This window comes from Aethalodelphis obliquidens, unplaced genomic scaffold (genome assembly GCF_003676395.1).
Source record: "Aethalodelphis obliquidens isolate GAN/ISIS:26980383/991018 unplaced genomic scaffold, ASM367639v1 scaffold83, whole genome shotgun sequence".
In the NCBI taxonomy this organism is placed as follows: Eukaryota; Metazoa; Chordata; class Mammalia; order Artiodactyla; family Delphinidae; genus Aethalodelphis; species Aethalodelphis obliquidens.
In genome coordinates, this window is record NW_020838027.1 from 5,656,269 (window position 1) to 5,674,023 (window position 17,755).

At 52.8% G+C, this 17,755-nt stretch overlaps 1 long non-coding RNA gene across 3 annotated transcripts in view; it reads right to left on the reverse strand.

Annotated features, from left to right (window-relative positions):
• Positions 1-17,755, reverse strand: part of LOC113612888 (uncharacterized) — a 37,083-nt gene that overhangs the window by 11,522 nt on the left and 7,806 nt on the right. Inside the window, exons 2-4 of one of the 3 annotated variants that reach the window (XR_003430011.1) lie at positions 12,432-12,573; positions 6,490-6,660; positions 2,616-4,761 (exon numbers count right to left, since the gene is read on the reverse strand). This is a non-coding gene — a long non-coding RNA (uncharacterized LOC113612888). Of the gene's footprint in view, positions 1-2,615; positions 4,762-6,086; positions 6,661-12,431; positions 12,574-17,755 lie in introns of those variants that run through there. The other 2 variants (XR_003430010.1, XR_003430009.1) reach the window with 2 other exon arrangements.

Here is a 17,755-nt window from a genome sequence, read left to right on the forward strand (position 1 = left end):
AATAAATTAATTAAATAAAATTCAAAAAAATAAAAGAAGGAAGGAGAAGAGGGAGGGAGGGAGGGAGGAAGGAAGGAAGGAAGGGAGGGAGGAAGGAAGGAAGGAAGGATGGGAGGGAGGAAGGAAAGGAGAGGAGGGAGGGAGGGAGGGAGGGAGGAAGGAAGGAAGGAAGGAAGGAAGGGAGGGAGAGAGGGAGGAAGGAAGGAAGGGAGGGAGGGAGCGAGGGAGGGAGGAAGGAAAGAAGGAAGGATAGGAGGGAGGAAGGAAAGGAGGAGAGAAGGGAGGGAGGGAGAGAGGAAGGCACCATGAGAGGGGACAGCAGGCCTCCCCCCGGGCTCCTCAGGGACACCACCTGAGCCCTTGACATTTGCCCCCCAGCATCCTTCCTCCCATACCCACAGTCTGTCTGTCGCAATTTCCACTCCTGAAGCTATAACCCCCCACCCTGCAGACCTAGCCCACTCCTACAGTGCTGGGCAGGCTTGCAAGGACTGGCAGAAATCACAAAGCCTTAGAAAATCAGAGCAGAATGGGCATTAGAGACCTCCAACACCACGGCCAGAGTGGTACCACATGGTACCTGATGAGCACACATTATGTGCGGGCACTGCCTGAGGTTCTCTGCATCTTGCTTTACCTAATTCAGAAGGGACTACCTGGCTTTGATCCCAACTCTGCCACCTAGACCTGTGTGACCTCAGACAAATTAGGCAACCTCTCTGTGCCGCCATTCCCTCATCAGCAAAATATAGAGGATAATGAGACTCTGCCCCAAAGAGTTGTTGTGATGATGGAATGAGTTAGTACAGTTGATTCTTGTCGTTCTAGGTAGTGATGTCCTATGAGGTCACTGTGGACACTGAATTAGAGAATATTGAACCAGTGTTCCCGGGGGTGGGTGGGGGGAATCAGGGAGGGCAAGGTTCCCGTGAGCGGTCACATTTTCATCGTCCAGTCAATATGTTAGCTTGTTTTATGTGTGTTTCTGCTTAAAGACACTTTTTTTTTTTTGGCCTCGCCACACGTCTTGCGAGATCCTAGTTCCCCGACCAGGGATCGAACCCGTGCCCCCTGCAGTGGAAGCTTGGAGTCCCAACCACTGGACCACCAGGTAATTCCCTAAAGACACTTTATTTAATATAAATTGTTGCTTCGTTAACACTGACCTCACGGCCAACAGCACTACAGCTCAGGCCTGAACAAAGTTGGTGTAACACAGGTACTTTCTCCACAAGGCACGTCCCAGGCTTCTTGTGCGTGGGAACCTTAGCACTTCAGCGCTGTGCTTGGGGGGCATTTTAAACAGCGAAATCACCAACAGAAAACACAAACGTGAGAAAAACGTGGCACCAAATAGACTGTGAACAGGAGAGACTGAGCTGAAGCAAGATGGCTGAGCTACTCCCTGTTCAGCTGGGAACATGAGTGTCCAGCAACTGACAGTTGTCACTGCTCTGCACACACTCTCCAAAGACTGCAGAGTACTCTGAGTAATGATTCGGGGGATTGCAAATAAATTTAGGATACCTGCTGAGCTGGATATTGCTATTCCCACTTAATAGACAAGGAGAGGTTGAGGACCCAGACCAGGTCACAAAGTGGGTCAATGGTGGTGTCAGGACTTGAGCCCACGTGTGGGCCTGGCTTAACCCTTTCCTACGCTGCCCAGAACAGGGACCCCAGCGCTTCCCAAGCTGCCTCTGCACAGGCTCACACAGGCTGGTCCCCTGCCCTGCACACAAACATCATCACCTGTGTTTACACCAGAGCTTCCTTTCCCAAACCTCCTTGACTCTGAGACGCCTTAGGAACAAAGAGGTTTCCCAGTTTCCTGCCCGGGCTGGGGCATTCCTCCCTCTGGCTGCAGCACCCCACCCCCAGGCCTTCTCTCCCTGCTCTGCCTCAGCACCTCTCACTCCACACCAGCCACCAAGGCAGTCTGGCAAAAGGCTTGGGGACAAGGAGCTGTGGATCTGTGGATCCTCTCGGCTGGCCTTACCCAACCGGGGGCAGAAGTCCCAGGAGAAAAGAAAGCGAGATGGGTGCTGAGGAGGAAGAGGGGCCCAGTCCCAGTGAGCAGGGAGCAGAGGGGAGGCTGGGCAGATGGAGGGACAGGTGTGAGGGGCAGAGAGACCCTGGTGCCCACATCCCACTAGATCTTCAGAGAAGCCGGCATCCACCTGGACCAGACAGGTAACCCTGCCACCCTCTCAGGCCCGGGGTCTCTGAGTGGATTTGACATCCCCTCTGAAAGCTGGAAAGAGGCGCCACTCTGCAGCAACTTGCATCTCTGTTTACCTGTTAACAGGGGTCAGTCAACTATGGCCTGAAGGCCAAATCCAGCCAGCGGCCTGTTTGTGTACAGCTCACTAGCTGAAAATGGTTTGTATGTTTTGTTTTGTTTTTTGCGGTACGCGGGCCTCTCACTGCTGTGGCCTCTCCCGTTGCGGAGCACAGGCTCCGGACGCGCAGGCTCAGCGACCATGGCTCACGGGCCCAGCCGCTCTGCAGCATGTGGGATCTTCCCGGATCGGGGCACGAACCCGCGTCCCCTGCATCGGCAGGCGGACTCTCAACCACTGCGCCACCAGGGAAGCCCTGGCTTGTATGTTTTTAAACGGATGAAGAAAGAGAGAGAGGGAGGAGGAGGACAGAAGACTCGATGTCACCCACAAAGCCTAAAATAGTTACTTTTTGTAGAAAAGTGTGCGCACCCCTGACCAGGATTGACCCAGCTGTGGCGACCCTTCACCCACGCATCCCTGGCGCGTGACATTGGGTGTGTTATTCAATTTCTGGAAGGCTCAGTTTCCCCATCGGTAAAGCCAAGGCGGGAACAGCACCCGTGTCCCAGGGTTGTGAGAGTGAGGTCAGGTGTAATGGATCCCAAGCCCTCAGCCCAGAGTCCCCTGCGCTCCTGCGCGCGGTGCATTCCGCTAGCCGATGGCGGCCGCGGTGGCGGCGCCAAGTGTGTGACGGGAAGATGAGGAAAAGAGTCCCCTCCCGACCAGCTGACCTTCCCCATGTCACACAGAAGTGGGGAAACTGAATCCCGGGGGTGACTCATCTGAGGTCACTCGGCTATAAACAGGATGTCACCAGGGCCGCTTCCCACAGGCCTGTGAAGGCGCTTGGCGCCTCCCTTCCACCACCACGCCCCGCCGTGCCTCCCCTACCCCTGCTCTCGAAGCCCTGCCCTCCGCACTTCTCCACACTTCTGTCCTGGGTCCCACTCTCACAGGACCGTGCTCTTCTCAAGAAGCTGATTGCCCTCCACTGCTGTGTTAGTTGCCAACAACTAAAGTCATTTCCTATCCTAGGGGTATCTGCATTGAACGCACACCTCCTAGACCCCCAGACCTCCACAGGTATTTCTCTCTGACTGTGTAACGCCAGGCACAGTGACAGACGCTAGGAGCTGCACTGAAAACCACAGATGCCACTTCAAACCAAAGCATCTCGGGAATTCCCTGGCAGCCCAATTGTTAGGGCTCCGCGCTGTCGATTCCGTGGCGCAGGTTCAATCCCTGGTCGCGGAACTAAGATCCTACAAGTCACATGGCGGAGCCAAAAAGAAAAAGAATTGTGACCAAAGTCCCTCAGATCCACTATCCAGATTCTGTGTCACCCGTTTAGCTCACACTCTGGGCAGACAGACAAACGTAAACACAGGATTTGACCACTGAGTCCAGCTCTGCCGTGGTCCAGCTGGCCCCCCAGTCCCCTTTCCTCACCAGTCTCCTGAAGTTGAAGGATGCAGGGTCTCTCTGAGGTCACATAAGAAGGCCCAGGCCACTTCCATCTTTTGAGATTACTGGTACATATATTTTATAAAATGAAGAAATTCCCCAAGCAGGGTTATGGAACTTGTGGTCTATTTTAAACATTTACTTGCAAAGTTTACACTTTCGACCCCCAAGGATAGTGCAATCTAACGGCGCTGATCCGCAGAATAATTTCAGGATTTATAACAAACGTTCACGTATCCTGAACTCTCAGGCAAAGCGGTCTAGTGGGGAGATAGGGGGGAGTTTACAGACGAACAGCAGCGACTTCTTTCAGTTCCGTGGGCGTGTCTCTGTGATGATTGCAGCTCACTTTGTTGGGAGATGAAGTCCACGAAAATGAGACAGGAGTCCAGGGCTGAAGCGCCTCTCGCCCGGCTCTCCAGGGAATTCCTTGACGCCCTCCTACAGCTGAGCCCGGCTGAGCGGCTGCTCTCGCCCGCACCCTGGACCTAGTCTCTCTTCTCTTGCGTCAAGCCTGCCTGGAAGGCCATCCGCTTCTCCTCCTGGCTAGGTGCAAATTCCCTTTCTGTTCCACGAGACCTGCCATCACCCTGCTCTGCCCTCTCTCCCTCTCCCTAGTCCCCGGAGAGTCACCAGCTGCTTCTCCTCCTAGTGCCCAAAGCATAACTCAAGTACTGTAAGTACTGAAAGGAAGAGGAACTTCACAGCTACAAACACCGCCTCGGCCAGGTGATCAAGGTCAACACCAACATCATAGGTCATAGTGACAGAACATACCCTTGACATGTAATGAACATGGGACTTCACCTCTGTGATCTTCCTCCCCAAAACCCATAACCCCAGCCCAATCATGAGAAAAACATCAGACAAATCCCAATTAAGGAACATTCTGCAAAATCCCTCCCAATTGTCAAGGCCATCAAAAACAAGGCAAGTCTGAAACACTGTCACAGCCAAGAGAAGCCCAAGGAGACAGGATGACTAAAGGTAACATGGGATCCAGGATGGGATCCTGTAATGGAAAAGGAATATTAGGGGAATAATAAAGAATTCTGAATAAACTGTGGACCTCACTTAATAATAAGGTATTGATATTGGTTCATTATTAGTGACGTGTGTACCACATTAATGTTAGATGTCAATAATAGGGGAAACTGGGCGTTGGGTGTACAGGAATTCTCTGTACTACGTCTGTGCAGTAATTCTGTGAATCTAAAATTGTTCTAAAATTAAAAGTTTATTATTTAAAAAAATGAATTATGAATGAGTGGCTCTGTTTCATCCTTACCCACCTCTAAAACACAAAGTACTAGGCTTAACTAGAGGGCAGAATGGCGGGCGGATACGAACACAGGCTCCAGCCTCAGACACGTGAGGTCTGAGACCTGGCTCTGTCACTCACTGCTGCTGTGTCCTGGGGGGGTTACTGGACCCCTCTAAGCCTCAGGTTCCTTCATTTTAACGGGAAGGAGTGGTAACTACAGTGACAATTTCGTGGAACTGTTCACAAGATTAGTGTGTAAAGCCCTTAAGTCAGAAAATGTTCACTGTGCTGTTGATCTGTTGTGTGGCCGGGACCCAAGGACATCTGGGCGCATGGCTGCCCGTCATGGGGAGAGCTGAGTGGCCAGAGGCCTCCACCACGAAGAGGGTCACGTCCTCTGGAGGAGGATGGAGTCCAGGGGAAGGGGAGGAAGGCAGGTCTGGGAGGCCTCCCGTAAGTGACCACACTCAAGGGCCTCCTTGCCATGCCGGGAAGTACAGGGTGTTGCGTCCACTACAAAGGCTACAGAGGCATCCTGGTCTCTGTTCATGACCCAGAGCACAATGGCCGGAAGAGCCACTCAGGGCCCAGGCCCAGCAAAACAGACAGCATCTGCGCCTCCCCTCGGAGTCCCCACCTCTCGCAGGACCGCTGGCTGCACCACCACCCAGAGGAAACCGCAGGGAACCTGGGCCTCCAGCGCCCTCACCAGCCAGGCCGCAGCAAGGCCACCTCAGAGCGGCCAGGCCAGCAGGGCCCTGAGCCCACCCCTCAGAATTTATGGAGCACAGCTGTCCGTGGGCAGCCCTAGGGGGCACCTGCTGTCCAGACAGGTGGGCAGAGGCCTGTGCTAGGCCAGCTGGGGCGTGAGTCCTGACGCTGCCACACGGCCTTGAGCAATCTCTAACCCCTCAGTGTCTCAGCTTCCTGCCCCATCCTGGGGAGAACAGGCCTGTCTGCAAAACCTCACACCCTGGGACTTCCCTGGCGGTCCAGTGGTTAAGACTTTGCCTTCCAGTGCAGAGGGTGTGGGCTTGATCCCTGGTCGGGGAGCTAATATCCCATGCCTCACGGCCAAAAAAACCAAAACATAAAACAGAAGCAATATTGTAACAAATTCAATAATGACTTTAAAAACGGTCCACATAAAAAAAAAAAAAAAAAAAACAAAACCCTCACACCCCAGGAATCAAAGAACCCAGGTGGAGGGAGGGGCAGAGGGCCCTCCCGCCCCCCAGCTTTCTCACCCCCCAGGCCGCCCTGTGGCTCCGCGGCTCCACACGGCAAGCAGCAAGGGCGCTGGGGGGCCACGTGTGCTCTTCAACACAGAACCCGCTGATCCCTGCAGGTGAGGCTTGGCCCCATTTGAATGATGTGGAAACTGAGGCCCGGGGGCTGAAGTGACCTCAAGTCACCCATCAGGTCTGACAGAACTGGTCCTGGGGCCAGACTCCTCCTCTGGTGCCTCTTCCTCACCTCAGAGCAGAGGCTTCACTGCTGTCCTCAGCTGAGCCGGCACACCGGGTTCCCGAGTCTTCGCCTGCCTGGGCTTCATGCTTCATCTCTGTGATCACCTGGTCTTCATCTACCGTATGGGGAGTATATGCACGCACAACATCCAGTTCCTTTGAGGGACTGTGGCAGTCTCTGTGGGACGGACAAAACAAACAAAAACACCACCTCAGTTTCTGCCCCCAAGGGCCGTAAACTCTAACAACAATAACTAAAGCTTGAAAACCGCCCTACGGTCTGCCTTTCCTTTTCTCACTTTTCCTTCAGAGCAGGCAGGCGTAGTTAGTGCTGTTTTACAAACGCGGGCTCGAGATGGAAGGGGAAGCCTAAGTGGAGAGCTGTGATGTTCTGACTGAATCCCATGGTACTTTCTACCTGCGGCACCATCTCCAAGAGAACTAGAATGGAAGGCAAAACTTGACGATGACCATTGCTTCGTGTAGGACTCTCTCAGCTGCAAGTGACAAAAAAAAGCGGGGGGGCGACAAAAACAAAATAGGAAACAGGAGCTCACTTAACTGAAAGGTCCAGGGGTCAGGCTGGGCTGCCTGGGACCTCAAAGACCTGAATTCTCTCCATTTCTCAGCAGCTGTCTTCCTCAGGCCACATGTGATGACAAATGGAGACCGTGGTGCCAGGGTTTGTGCATCCAGGTTCAAGCTCATCAGGGAGGAACCCCTACCTCTCCCGCAGAAACCGCAGCTGAAGTCTCACTGGCCCTGGGTGGAGCCCAAATCCCTCCCCAAACTCATCACTGTGGCTTTGGTGATCCATCGTGGCTTTGGCCAGTGAGGCTGAATTACAGAGCTGGATCAACCGCACCCAAAGCAAAAGGGCAGAGAGAGGGTGGGGAGGGAGAGAGTCTTAAAGGAATTTGAGATCCCGGACGATAAATACCCCAACGTCGGTCTCCTCCTGCCCTCCAAACAGATGGTCCAGGAGGCCGGGTGAAGCAGTGTACAAGGTCAGAGCAGGTTAGAGAGGGTTGGCAGAGGGAGGCAAACAGAAAATAACCAGCACACCAGGGTGAGGCCTAGATGCACCCCCGCCCGCCACTCTCGGGAGCAAGCCCAAGTTCTCAGCCTGGAGTAGCAGGTGCTCTGGCCACACTTTCTCCCTCTGACCCCGGTCCCCTCTCTCACCACCCTGACGCCCAAGCCCCTTACCCCAGACCGACAGAGCCCGTCCCCAACTTCCCGCCTTGCCAGCTGCTACTCCCTCGGCTTGTAGTGTACTCTCTCTCTTCCCCACCCCCTCCCTTTCTTTACATGTCGAACTCCTATTCATCCTTCAAGGCCTTTTTCTGATGGCACCTCCTCCATGCAGACTGCACCAAGTCCCACACTCAGAGTATCTCCTCTGTCCCCACAGCATCCCTACATAGAGCCCACCAGAGCAGCTGTGGCCTTGTCCTGGGACCGTTTGCCTGTCTGTCTCCCTGCCCAGCTGTGAGCTCCCTGGGGCTGGGGATTGAGTCTACTCAGCTCTCTGTCCTTGGCTCAATTGCACTGTCAGGCACATAGTCGGCCCATAAATATTCACTGAATATATGAATAAAAGATGAGGAGAAGACTTCCGTGTCCTTCTCATCCCCCCTGCCTTTTTCTGGTCCCACAACAGAGAAGCACGCAGGCAGGAGTAAAGAGAAAGAGAGGCATGTACCCCAGTAGCCCCCGCACTTTCCTCTCCCAATTCAGTTTCAGGCTCTGCCTTACATAATATGGGAAGCCTTTCTCCTTGGCCTTTCTATTGCTGGAAAGTGCTATAGGTGTGAGTTGTGTGGACCTGAGGAAAAAGTGTTATCCACCAGGCCCTCTACCCTGTCCCCAGAGCCCCAGGGCTACCTGGGCTGCCTCAGCAGGACTTTCTCCAGAACACAGCCCCACACGGGAGAGGTCTGGACCAGCTGGCGTGATCACGAGGGGTACCCTGCTGCCCCTGCTTATTAAGCACCTACATTTGTCAAAGCCTCTCTGACCAGCCCAAGGGGACAAAATTCCTTCCTTCCTCCTTCATTCACATAGTCGTTCATTTACAAACAGGGTGTCACACACTGAGGACACAGCAGCAAATGAACACAAAGGACCTGCAGTCTAGAGGGGCGACAGATACTGAACCGGAAACAATCTGTGTGATGAGACCCACAAGAAGGGGAGAAGGGGAGGGGGAAACAAGACAACAGCTGAAGAAAGCCAGAAGCAGAAGGGTCCGCACAGGCAGCTCGCCCTCCCCTTCTAGCCTGAACTCCAGAAATCAAGGGACCAGGAGACGAGCATCAGCGGGCAGGAGGGGCTTTGCATCGTTTCCTCGGGGGCATCACAGAGGACCACAGGCTGGGGGCCGAAACGCCGGGGATGCGTCCTCTCACTTTCTGGGGCCCAGCAGCCTGCGATGGAGATGCGGGCGGGGTGCTTCCTTCTGATGGGCAGAGGGGGAGGGCAGTTGAGCAGGTTCTTGTTTTGTTGACCCTTAGCCCTGCTGCACTCCTGAGAGGGCCACTTCCCTAGCACATTTCCAGGCCTGGCTGACTCACTGGACAGGAAGGGAAGGGCTGCAAGGGCTGGCTGCCGACCAGGGACCCCTCGTCTCTGGCCACGCCTGACACAGCCTTCTGGGGAGCCCACACACACCAGCCCTCCCCTCTCTGTGTGTCCTGCCTTTGCTAGCAGGTGGTCACTCAGCCCTCTTGGGTAGGGGGATGCTACACGGGCCCAGCTCTCCCTCCCTGGACGGTCCCTTATCCAGGGGCCCAGCTGTCCTGAGAGGCTTCCACTATAAGTCACTCATCCATCCACACATACTGAGCCCTTGCTTCCCTTTCAACAAATAAGTATCAGCACCCACCGTGGACGCCATCTAGGCCCTGGAGATACAGCGGCAAACGTAAGGACTCGCCACGGCCCCCGTGAAGTTCACATTCAAGTGGATGGAGGCAAAGACCAGAAACATCAACATATACCATGTCAGCTGGTGATAAAGTCAACAGAGGGAGCAAAACAGGGGAGATGACAGGGATGCACGGAGTGGGCAGGGCTGTGCCACGCCTCCAGCCAACGAGCCATCTCCGGTACGGGTCGGGTCCTTTGGAGCGAGCCCCAGAGAGGGAAGGAGTGGGGGAGACGGATCAGCTGAAGGAGCAGCGGGAGGCCAGGTCGGAGGGGCAGCGTGCCCACCAGCTTCAAGCAACACCCTAGGGACTTCCCTGGTGGCACGGTGGTTAAGAATCACCTGTCACTCTTTTAAAGTGTGCGTGGATATGTACTACAGGGGGGAAAGGTGGGGAAATGTACAGTCACACACAGGGGGAAGAAGAAGAGAATATGCATGTCCCCTTGCTGGCTACATACTGCAGGAATACGTGCCTCTCAGTCTTTGTTGGTTCTGAAGCTTCCTGAAGTGTGCTGACATTTGGGCTGCACAGAGACCCTCACCTTCTCTTTCACCTCCTCTTCTAGAATTGCTTTGCTCTATTTTTGTATCTATAAATATGTCATGATGATCATTAATAATGTTAATGATATCGCTGCAAATGATGCCATACACAAGGTTTGGCTTCTTGGAACATTTATAAACCCAAACCAGTACCTGTCACCTCTCATGTTGCTTTCAAGTCCTTCCATTTAAGTAACTTCTTTTTACCTTACAAGTCTGCCTGATTGACCTTTGAACTTATCCACCCCTAAAAGCTGTGCCCGGTTCTCTGGGTCAAGCTGGATGGTGACGAGTGGCAGCAACACACACTTCTCTTCGCTTCCTCCTGAAATTTGCTTAAAGCTGAGATCAGTAAGGATTCTGACACTAGTGCATTGCTCCTGGAGCTAAAGTCATTCTACGGAAGTTTGCTTATTAGTTTCAGGACCCAAAACAACACAAGTCCCTCCTCCTTGATAGCTCCTTCACATCTCAATCCTGCAGTCCTTACTCAGGCAAACTGTGCACTGCCAGAGGGGCCCTGGGCTCTGCCACACACCCAAAGGAGGTCTTCTCAGTGTATTTCTAAATGGCCTTACACTTGGTAGAAGAAACTGAACGGTTGCTCCAATGCAGTTGCAGTCTGCAATCTGCTAAGTCAGGGCTCTCATTTGTGTCCGAGTTGGCCTGATATGGACTGCATCTGGTTTACGTATAGATGGGTCCTGTTGGGGTATGTGCACAGACATGAGAGCGTGCGTATGTATGCCCTCTGTGAGATAGATATACATATATGTATTTATTTATTTACATATATATGTAAATATATATTCACACATCTCTATATATTTTAATGTATTGCACATGTATATTTAAAATATATATAAAAGAACTCTAAAAAAAAAGAACCCATCTGCCAATGCAGGCCACATGGGTTCGAGCCCTGGTTCAGGAAGATCCCACATGCCACGGAGCAACTGAGCCCATGGGCCACAACTACTGAGCCTGCGCTCTAGAGCCCGCAAGCCACAATTAATAAAGCCCGCGTGCTGCAACTACTGAAGCCGCGCACCGCAACTACTGAAGCCTGCGCGCCTACAGCCTGTGCTCCGCAATAAGAGAAGCCACCGCAATGAGAAGCCCATGCACTGCAACGAAGAGTAGCCCCCGCTCACTGCAACCAGAGAAGGCCCGCGCGCAGCAACGAAGACCCAATGCAGCCAAAAATAAATAAATATATATATTTTTTAAAAAAGAAACAACCTAGTGTCCAGGGTGTGTGTGTTGGGGGAGGGTGAGTGGGGACCAGATGCACCGTTAAGGTATGGGCATCATATCACAGGCCCTGAGGAATTGGGGTTTAACCCTGAGGAACTGGAGATTTTAAAAGTTGAGAACAAAATGTCCCATGTCCGCAAGGAGCTTCCCGTCTAGAATCAGAAGTGGAACAATCCCCAGCAGGGGCTACGCTGACAGTGGGCTTCCAGCTAAAGGCTCTTGGAACGCAGGAGTGTTCTCTGCCGGCCCTGGGGAGACGCCGCCTGCCTCAGCTTAGAAGCCTGCCGCTCTGCGTCAGGGCCGGCTTTTGACTCTTTGTCCCCAGAGCGGGTGCTTGTTTGTTTGTTCGTCATAAATTTAAATTGAGGGGGAAAGTGTCGTAATACCTCGGTTAACCACTTTGCCTCGGAGAACTGAGCTGATCCAGCCACGGCCAGCCCCGTGCCATGGAAAGCAGGACACAGCGCGTGCACGCGTGCGTGGGGCGGGTGTGCATCGACACGCCACTGCCTTCCTTTGTCCCTTCCAGCTTCGGGGTTTTCCTGGGACTGTTCCTCTCTTCTGGAGGGAGGGGTGGGGGCGGGTAGCGGAGATGGGGAAGGAGTTGGGAGGCACGCTGGAGAGTGTCTGTGGCAGAAACAGACTGCGTACAAGCAACCGGGGCCACCAGAGAGAGAAATAGGAGCGCAGCCCATGTAAATGCACTGACCGAGAGCATTCCTGTGGTTCTAAGCAGATCTGGACAAGTTCACGCAGGGAGGGGTACCGTGTGATGGACCAGGGCCAGAACTAAAAATAAGCCGTGTTTCTATGCCGAGCGGGAGCGCTAGCATCTGTGGGACTGTGGCAGAGGAGAGGGGAGTTTCCGCGCCCCCAGGCACAGTGAGGCCAGAGAAGAGGCGAGGGAGAGGTTGGCCGGGCCTCCGTCTCAGCAGTGAGATAGGATGATGCTCCCCCCAAACAGGAGACCTCTCTCCTCTTCCCAGCTGGGAAGCCGAAGCCCAGAGAAGGCAGAAGTCGGGCAGGGAAGGACTGAGGCAGAGGCTGTCCCGCAGCAGAAGAAAGACTCCAGGCGTTACTGCTGGCCAACCCTGGAGGCTGGCCCATCCCTGCCAGAGTAGCAGAGAGGGGTGGGGCCGCCTCCAAACCTCCTCCCCAGGGAGCAGTTAAGGAGCCCAGGAGTGGCCTGGAGTGGAGGGAAGGGACACAGCACTTACTGGGTGTTCACTAGACGGGGGTGTTTTCCACAGGGTCCCACAACGATCCTGAAAGGTGGGTATTTCGCTCCGTTTTGACAGATTATGAAAACAGGATTCTGGACTTCTCTGGTGGTCCAGGGGTTAAGACTCCGTGCTGCCACTGCAGGGAGGGAGGGAAGGAAGGAAGGGAGGAAGGAAGGAAGGAAGGAAGGCAGGAAGGAAGGAAGGAAGGAAGGAAGGATGGGAGGGAGGGAGGGAGGGAGAGGAAGAAAGGAAGGAAGGAAGGAAGAAAAAAGGAAAGGAAGGAAGGAAGGAAGGATGGGAGGGAGGGAGGGAGAGAGAGGAAGAAAGGAAGGAAGGAAGGAAGAAAGGAAGGAAGGAAGGAAGGATGGAGGGAGGGAGGGAGGGAGGGAGGAAGGAAGAAAAAAGGAAAGGAAGGAAGGATGGGAGGGAGGGAGAGAGAGAGGAAGAAAGGAAGGAAGGAAGGAAGGAAGGAAGGAAGGGAGGAAGGAAGGGAGGAAGGAAGGGAGGAAGGAAAAAAACAGGGTTCACAAAAGACTCACATAATCCCAAGGCCACCCAGCATGTCAGTGGCAGAGCTGAGACTGGACCCCAAGGCTCTGCCCCCCAAGCCTGCACTCCTGCCACCCGTCACTCATCTAAAAGGCAGAAAGGGAAGCAGACCCTTTCCAGGTGGCCCCAGAGGGCAGAACAGGGACAGGGGTCACAGGCGGGGAGGAAACCTTTGTAATAACCAGAACTACCCACAGTAAGTGGCCGGCCTCAGGAAGCGGCAAGCTCGTGCAAAAGCTGGCTGCTGGGGACCGTGAGAGGGATCCAGGAGGTTCCCATCACTCTCAGGGTCTGTGCCATGTGGAAGCAGCACGGGAGCCTGGCCTGCCTGGGTCTGACATTGCCCTTGACCTGTCCTTGGTGTGGGAAGGAGGGAACCTTGAGTCTGGGAAGAAGGGAACCATCTCTGGAAGCTGCCTGCTAATGGATCAATCATTCGAGCAGTTTGCAACCCTGATATCCAGCACCAAGCGGTTGGAACAGAGCCCGGTCCTCAGGCTGCTGAGTACCTTCTAGGGAAATAGGGCTCCCACACAGAGGGAAGCAAGCACGCCAGACCCAGGCAAGAGAGGGTGTTTGCTGCAGAAACAAGGGCTAACTTACGGGCCGCCTCCCAGGTTTATAAGGAGTCAAAAGACAGGACAATGGGGCCTGGAGAACCCAGGGAAAGTGCCTTGCGCTAATAATTATAGTGTTAATAGTGTTATTCACAGCTTTTTTTTTTTTTTGAGCATTTACTATGTGCCAGACACTGTGCTGAATGTTTCGGATGCATTGTAGGATTTAACCCTCAGAGCACCCCGTGAGACAGGTGCTTTTATCGCCTTTTTACAGACAGGAGACAGGCCCAGAGAAGGGATGTAACTCGCCCAAAATTGCACAGCGAACGTGGCAGAGCTGGGACTCAAGCCCGGATCTGTCAGACTCCAGGCTGGTGCTTCTGCCATCTCTGCCCTGACACAGAAATAGCTCCAAGACAGAACGTAATTGTTTCCTATTGCTGCTTAACAAATTAGCACAAACCTAAACACACGTTTATATAACATTTGTGTAGGGCAGGAGTGCGAGCTAAGATCAAGGTGTCAGCAGGACTGCCTTCCCTTCTGGAGGCTCCAGCGGAGAATTCAGTTCTCTGCCTTTTCCAGCTTCAGGAGGCCATACTCAACCCCCAGTACGTGGCCCCTTCCTTCGGCTTCAAAGCCGGCTTTGCCATGTCTCTCTGACCTTTACTCACACTTCCCCTGACCACAGCCAGCAAAGACTGATTTTAAAGATCCCCGTGACTAGACTGGGTCCCCCTGGGTAATTCAGGGTCACCTCCCCATCTCGAAGCCCCTTTTACCATGTAAAGCAACACATTCACAGGCTCCAGGGATTAGGGTGGGGGCGTTTCAGGGGCCATTATTCTGCCTAGCACTTATAATAAAGTGGGGAAAAAGCAAATGCACCAGTAGCAAGGTACTTAAAAGGGGAGGGAGGGAGGAGTGAGTAATTATATGTATTAGTATTTGCATAAAGGATACATAAAACCAGCATTGGTTACTGGAGGAGAACCAGGCTGATGGGGGACAAGGCTGGATGGGGATATTTTGTGTTATCACAGAAGTGTTCAAACACACACAAAACTAGAGAGAATAGTCTAGTGAATCCTTCTACCCGTCACCCAGCATCAACAGTTACGACCGTTTTGCCTTCTAGTTTCATTTATCTCCCCACCTTTTGGGAAAGGACTGAAAATGTAGAGCAAATCCCACACATCGTATCACTCTAGCTTTAAAAGCTTCAGTATGTAGCTCTAAGAGACAGGGGGTTTTCAGAAGTATACCACAACTCCATCATCACACCTAATAAACTTAAAAATAGTTTCTTACTATCATCTAATACTTAGTTTATATTTGAATTTCCCTAACTGCCTACAAACTTTTTTTTTTTTTTAATAATTGGTTCATTTGGATCAGGACCCAGACAAGGCCCTCATGCTGTACTGGGTTGAGGTGAGTCCTAAATTTCTCTCAACCTATAACAATTTCCAGGAGATACACTCTTCCCTCTCTACACTTTTATATCTTTATTTCTCAATCATGTAAATGAATGATCTATACAGAAGTTAAATTCGGGAGACAATACAAATCTAATGCTGCGTGGAGAGTTAAAGGATGGGGGTGAAGAAGACCATCCCAAGCAGGGGACTCAGGAGCAGAGAGGAGGGGGGCGGGGGGGGGGCCCGCCGAAGCCCCCGGAGGTGGGTGGAGTCAGGGACCCCAGGGGTCCAACATTCTGGGGGGTTTCCTGGTCTGCTTGGCAGAGGTAGGTGGAAGGGTTGCAGGGACACCAGTGACAGCCTAGGCTGCAGCATCCTGAGGAAAGTCCCCAAAGGGGACTTTATAAATAAATCAATAAAAGGATGATGCAACCTTATCTAAATGTGAAGCCTGCCGAGAAACCACAGGAAACCCACCACCCACCAAACCGAGCCTAGTGTTACACCAAAGCACCCCCAGACCGGACAGCGGAAGAACATAGAGGCGGATAATCACGAAGGACAGAGGAGCCGCTGAAACTCCCAGATGTGAGAGACCTGAGCTCTGTGCCAGCTCTGCCTTCAGCGGTCTGCAGGATCCTGTGAAGGTCACCTGCAGACGCAGCACCTTGAGTAACCATGGCTGGGGGAGCAGGGAGTAAGCAATAGCATGCACCAGCATGTGCTTGGATTTGCATAAAGAAGGTTACATAAAAACCAAATGAGAGTGGGACTTCCCTGGTGGCGCAGTGGTTAAGAATCCGCCTGCCAAGGCAGGGGACACAGGTTCGAGCCCTCGTCCAGGAAGATCCCACATGCCGCGGAGCAACTAAGCCCGTGCGTCACAACTACTGAGCCTGTGCTCTAGAGCCCACGAGCCCCAACTACTGAGCCCACGCGCCACAATTATGGAAGCCCGTGTGCCTAGAGCCTGCGCTCCGCAACAAGAGAAGCCACCGCAATGAGAAGCCCATGCACTGCAACGAAGAGTAGCCCCACTCGCGGCAACTAGAGAAAGCCTGCGCGCAGCAATGAAGGCCCAACACAGCCAAAAATAAATAAATAAATTTATCAAAAAAAAAAAAAATGAGAGTCAAAGAGATCCTGAGTACGGAAGGAGCAGTGGAAATTCTCCCCACTTAATATTGCTAACAGCCAGATCCCAAAGCCCCACTCCCCATATTATCCCTGACTGAAAGAGGGGTTGCTGCAGGATGAATAGGAGTTTGCTGGGAATAGGAAATTCACTGTAGACAAAGAGAATGAGAGAGTCAAAGGAAGAGAGGCGGGAATGAGCCCAGGGCGTTCAGAGAATTAAAATGAATTCAAAGTGCTAAATCAATGTGGGATCTTGGATTGGACTCTGGGACAGGAAGAGGACATTAGTGGAAAAACAGGTGAAATCTGAATAACATCTGCAGCTTAGTTAATAGTACTGTACTTAGTTTTGACAAATCACTTTTTTTTCAGATGTTGACATTGGGGGGAAGCTGTACTATCTTTGCAACTTTTCTGTAAACCTGAAATTATTCCAAAATAAAAGAGTTAGTAAGAAAGAGAGAGAAGGAAAAAAGACAAAAAGAGAAGTACAAAATGGCTAAAGCATATAAGTTGCCAGAAGGGGGGAAAGGGTGATGGGCATCAGCAGAAGCCGGCTTACCGGGGCCTCCTGTGCCCCACCATGGGGTCCAGACTCCATCTCTCTACAGGCAGTACTCCACGGCGATGTCCCCTCTTTCTGAACCCTTCCCACAGGCCCCAGGGGGACGCCAGCCACAGTTTCTTACCTTCATGTTCATCTTAACTATATTTCACCTGCCCATATGTGCCTGAACACACACACACAAAGATCCCAGGTCTGCTACACACACACACACACACACACACACACACACACACACACACACACACACAGCTCATCTAGGAGGAGCCCTGTGTCCAGCCTCTAATCCCCCCCCCCCGCCCCCGGGAATCTAGAACCATCACCCGGAACAGAGGTCAGCAGTCATCCCCATTCCCCGTGGTGGAGGAAAAGCAGTCACTCTCCCGGCTCCGCAGCTGTAAAAAGGGAGCCTCAGAAGGACAGGCTCCAGCAAAGGCAGGACCAAGATGCAAACTCTCCACCTGTCTTCGGCCCCTAACACTCAGACGCTCAGCTTGCGGGGGGCACCTTCAAGATGGCACAACCCCTCGGGTGTCACCTGCAGTCCCTTCACCCACCTCCACAACCAAAGGACAAGAAAGACAGAGCACCCATGTTGACACAGCCATTTACGCCGTGCAGAGGTAGTTCAGCACCCGGGTCCTGGAGCCAGATCCCCTGGGCTCAAATCCCGGCTCCGCTGCTTCCCAGCAAGTGAATTCATGCGGCCTCCATTTCCCCATGTGTGAAATGGACATAGTAAGACTCTCAACCTCAGAGGGCCGTTTGAGGATTAAACGGGTTTACACATAGCAGTTGTGCCCATCCAAGTGTTCGTTCTTTGGGCTCCTACTGTGGGTACTACAGGAGCTGATCATCTATTGGGGGACATTTTTTTAAAAAGATGCATGAAACATGAAATTACTGGGAATTCCCTAGCAGTTGAGTGGTTAGGACTCCGTGCTTCCACTGCAGGGGGCACGGGTTCGATCCCTGGTCGGGGAACTAAGATCCGCATGCCTCGCGGCTCAGCCAAAAACAAAAACACACACATGAAATCACCACCCAGGACACACACATGAAATCACCATCCAGGACACACACATG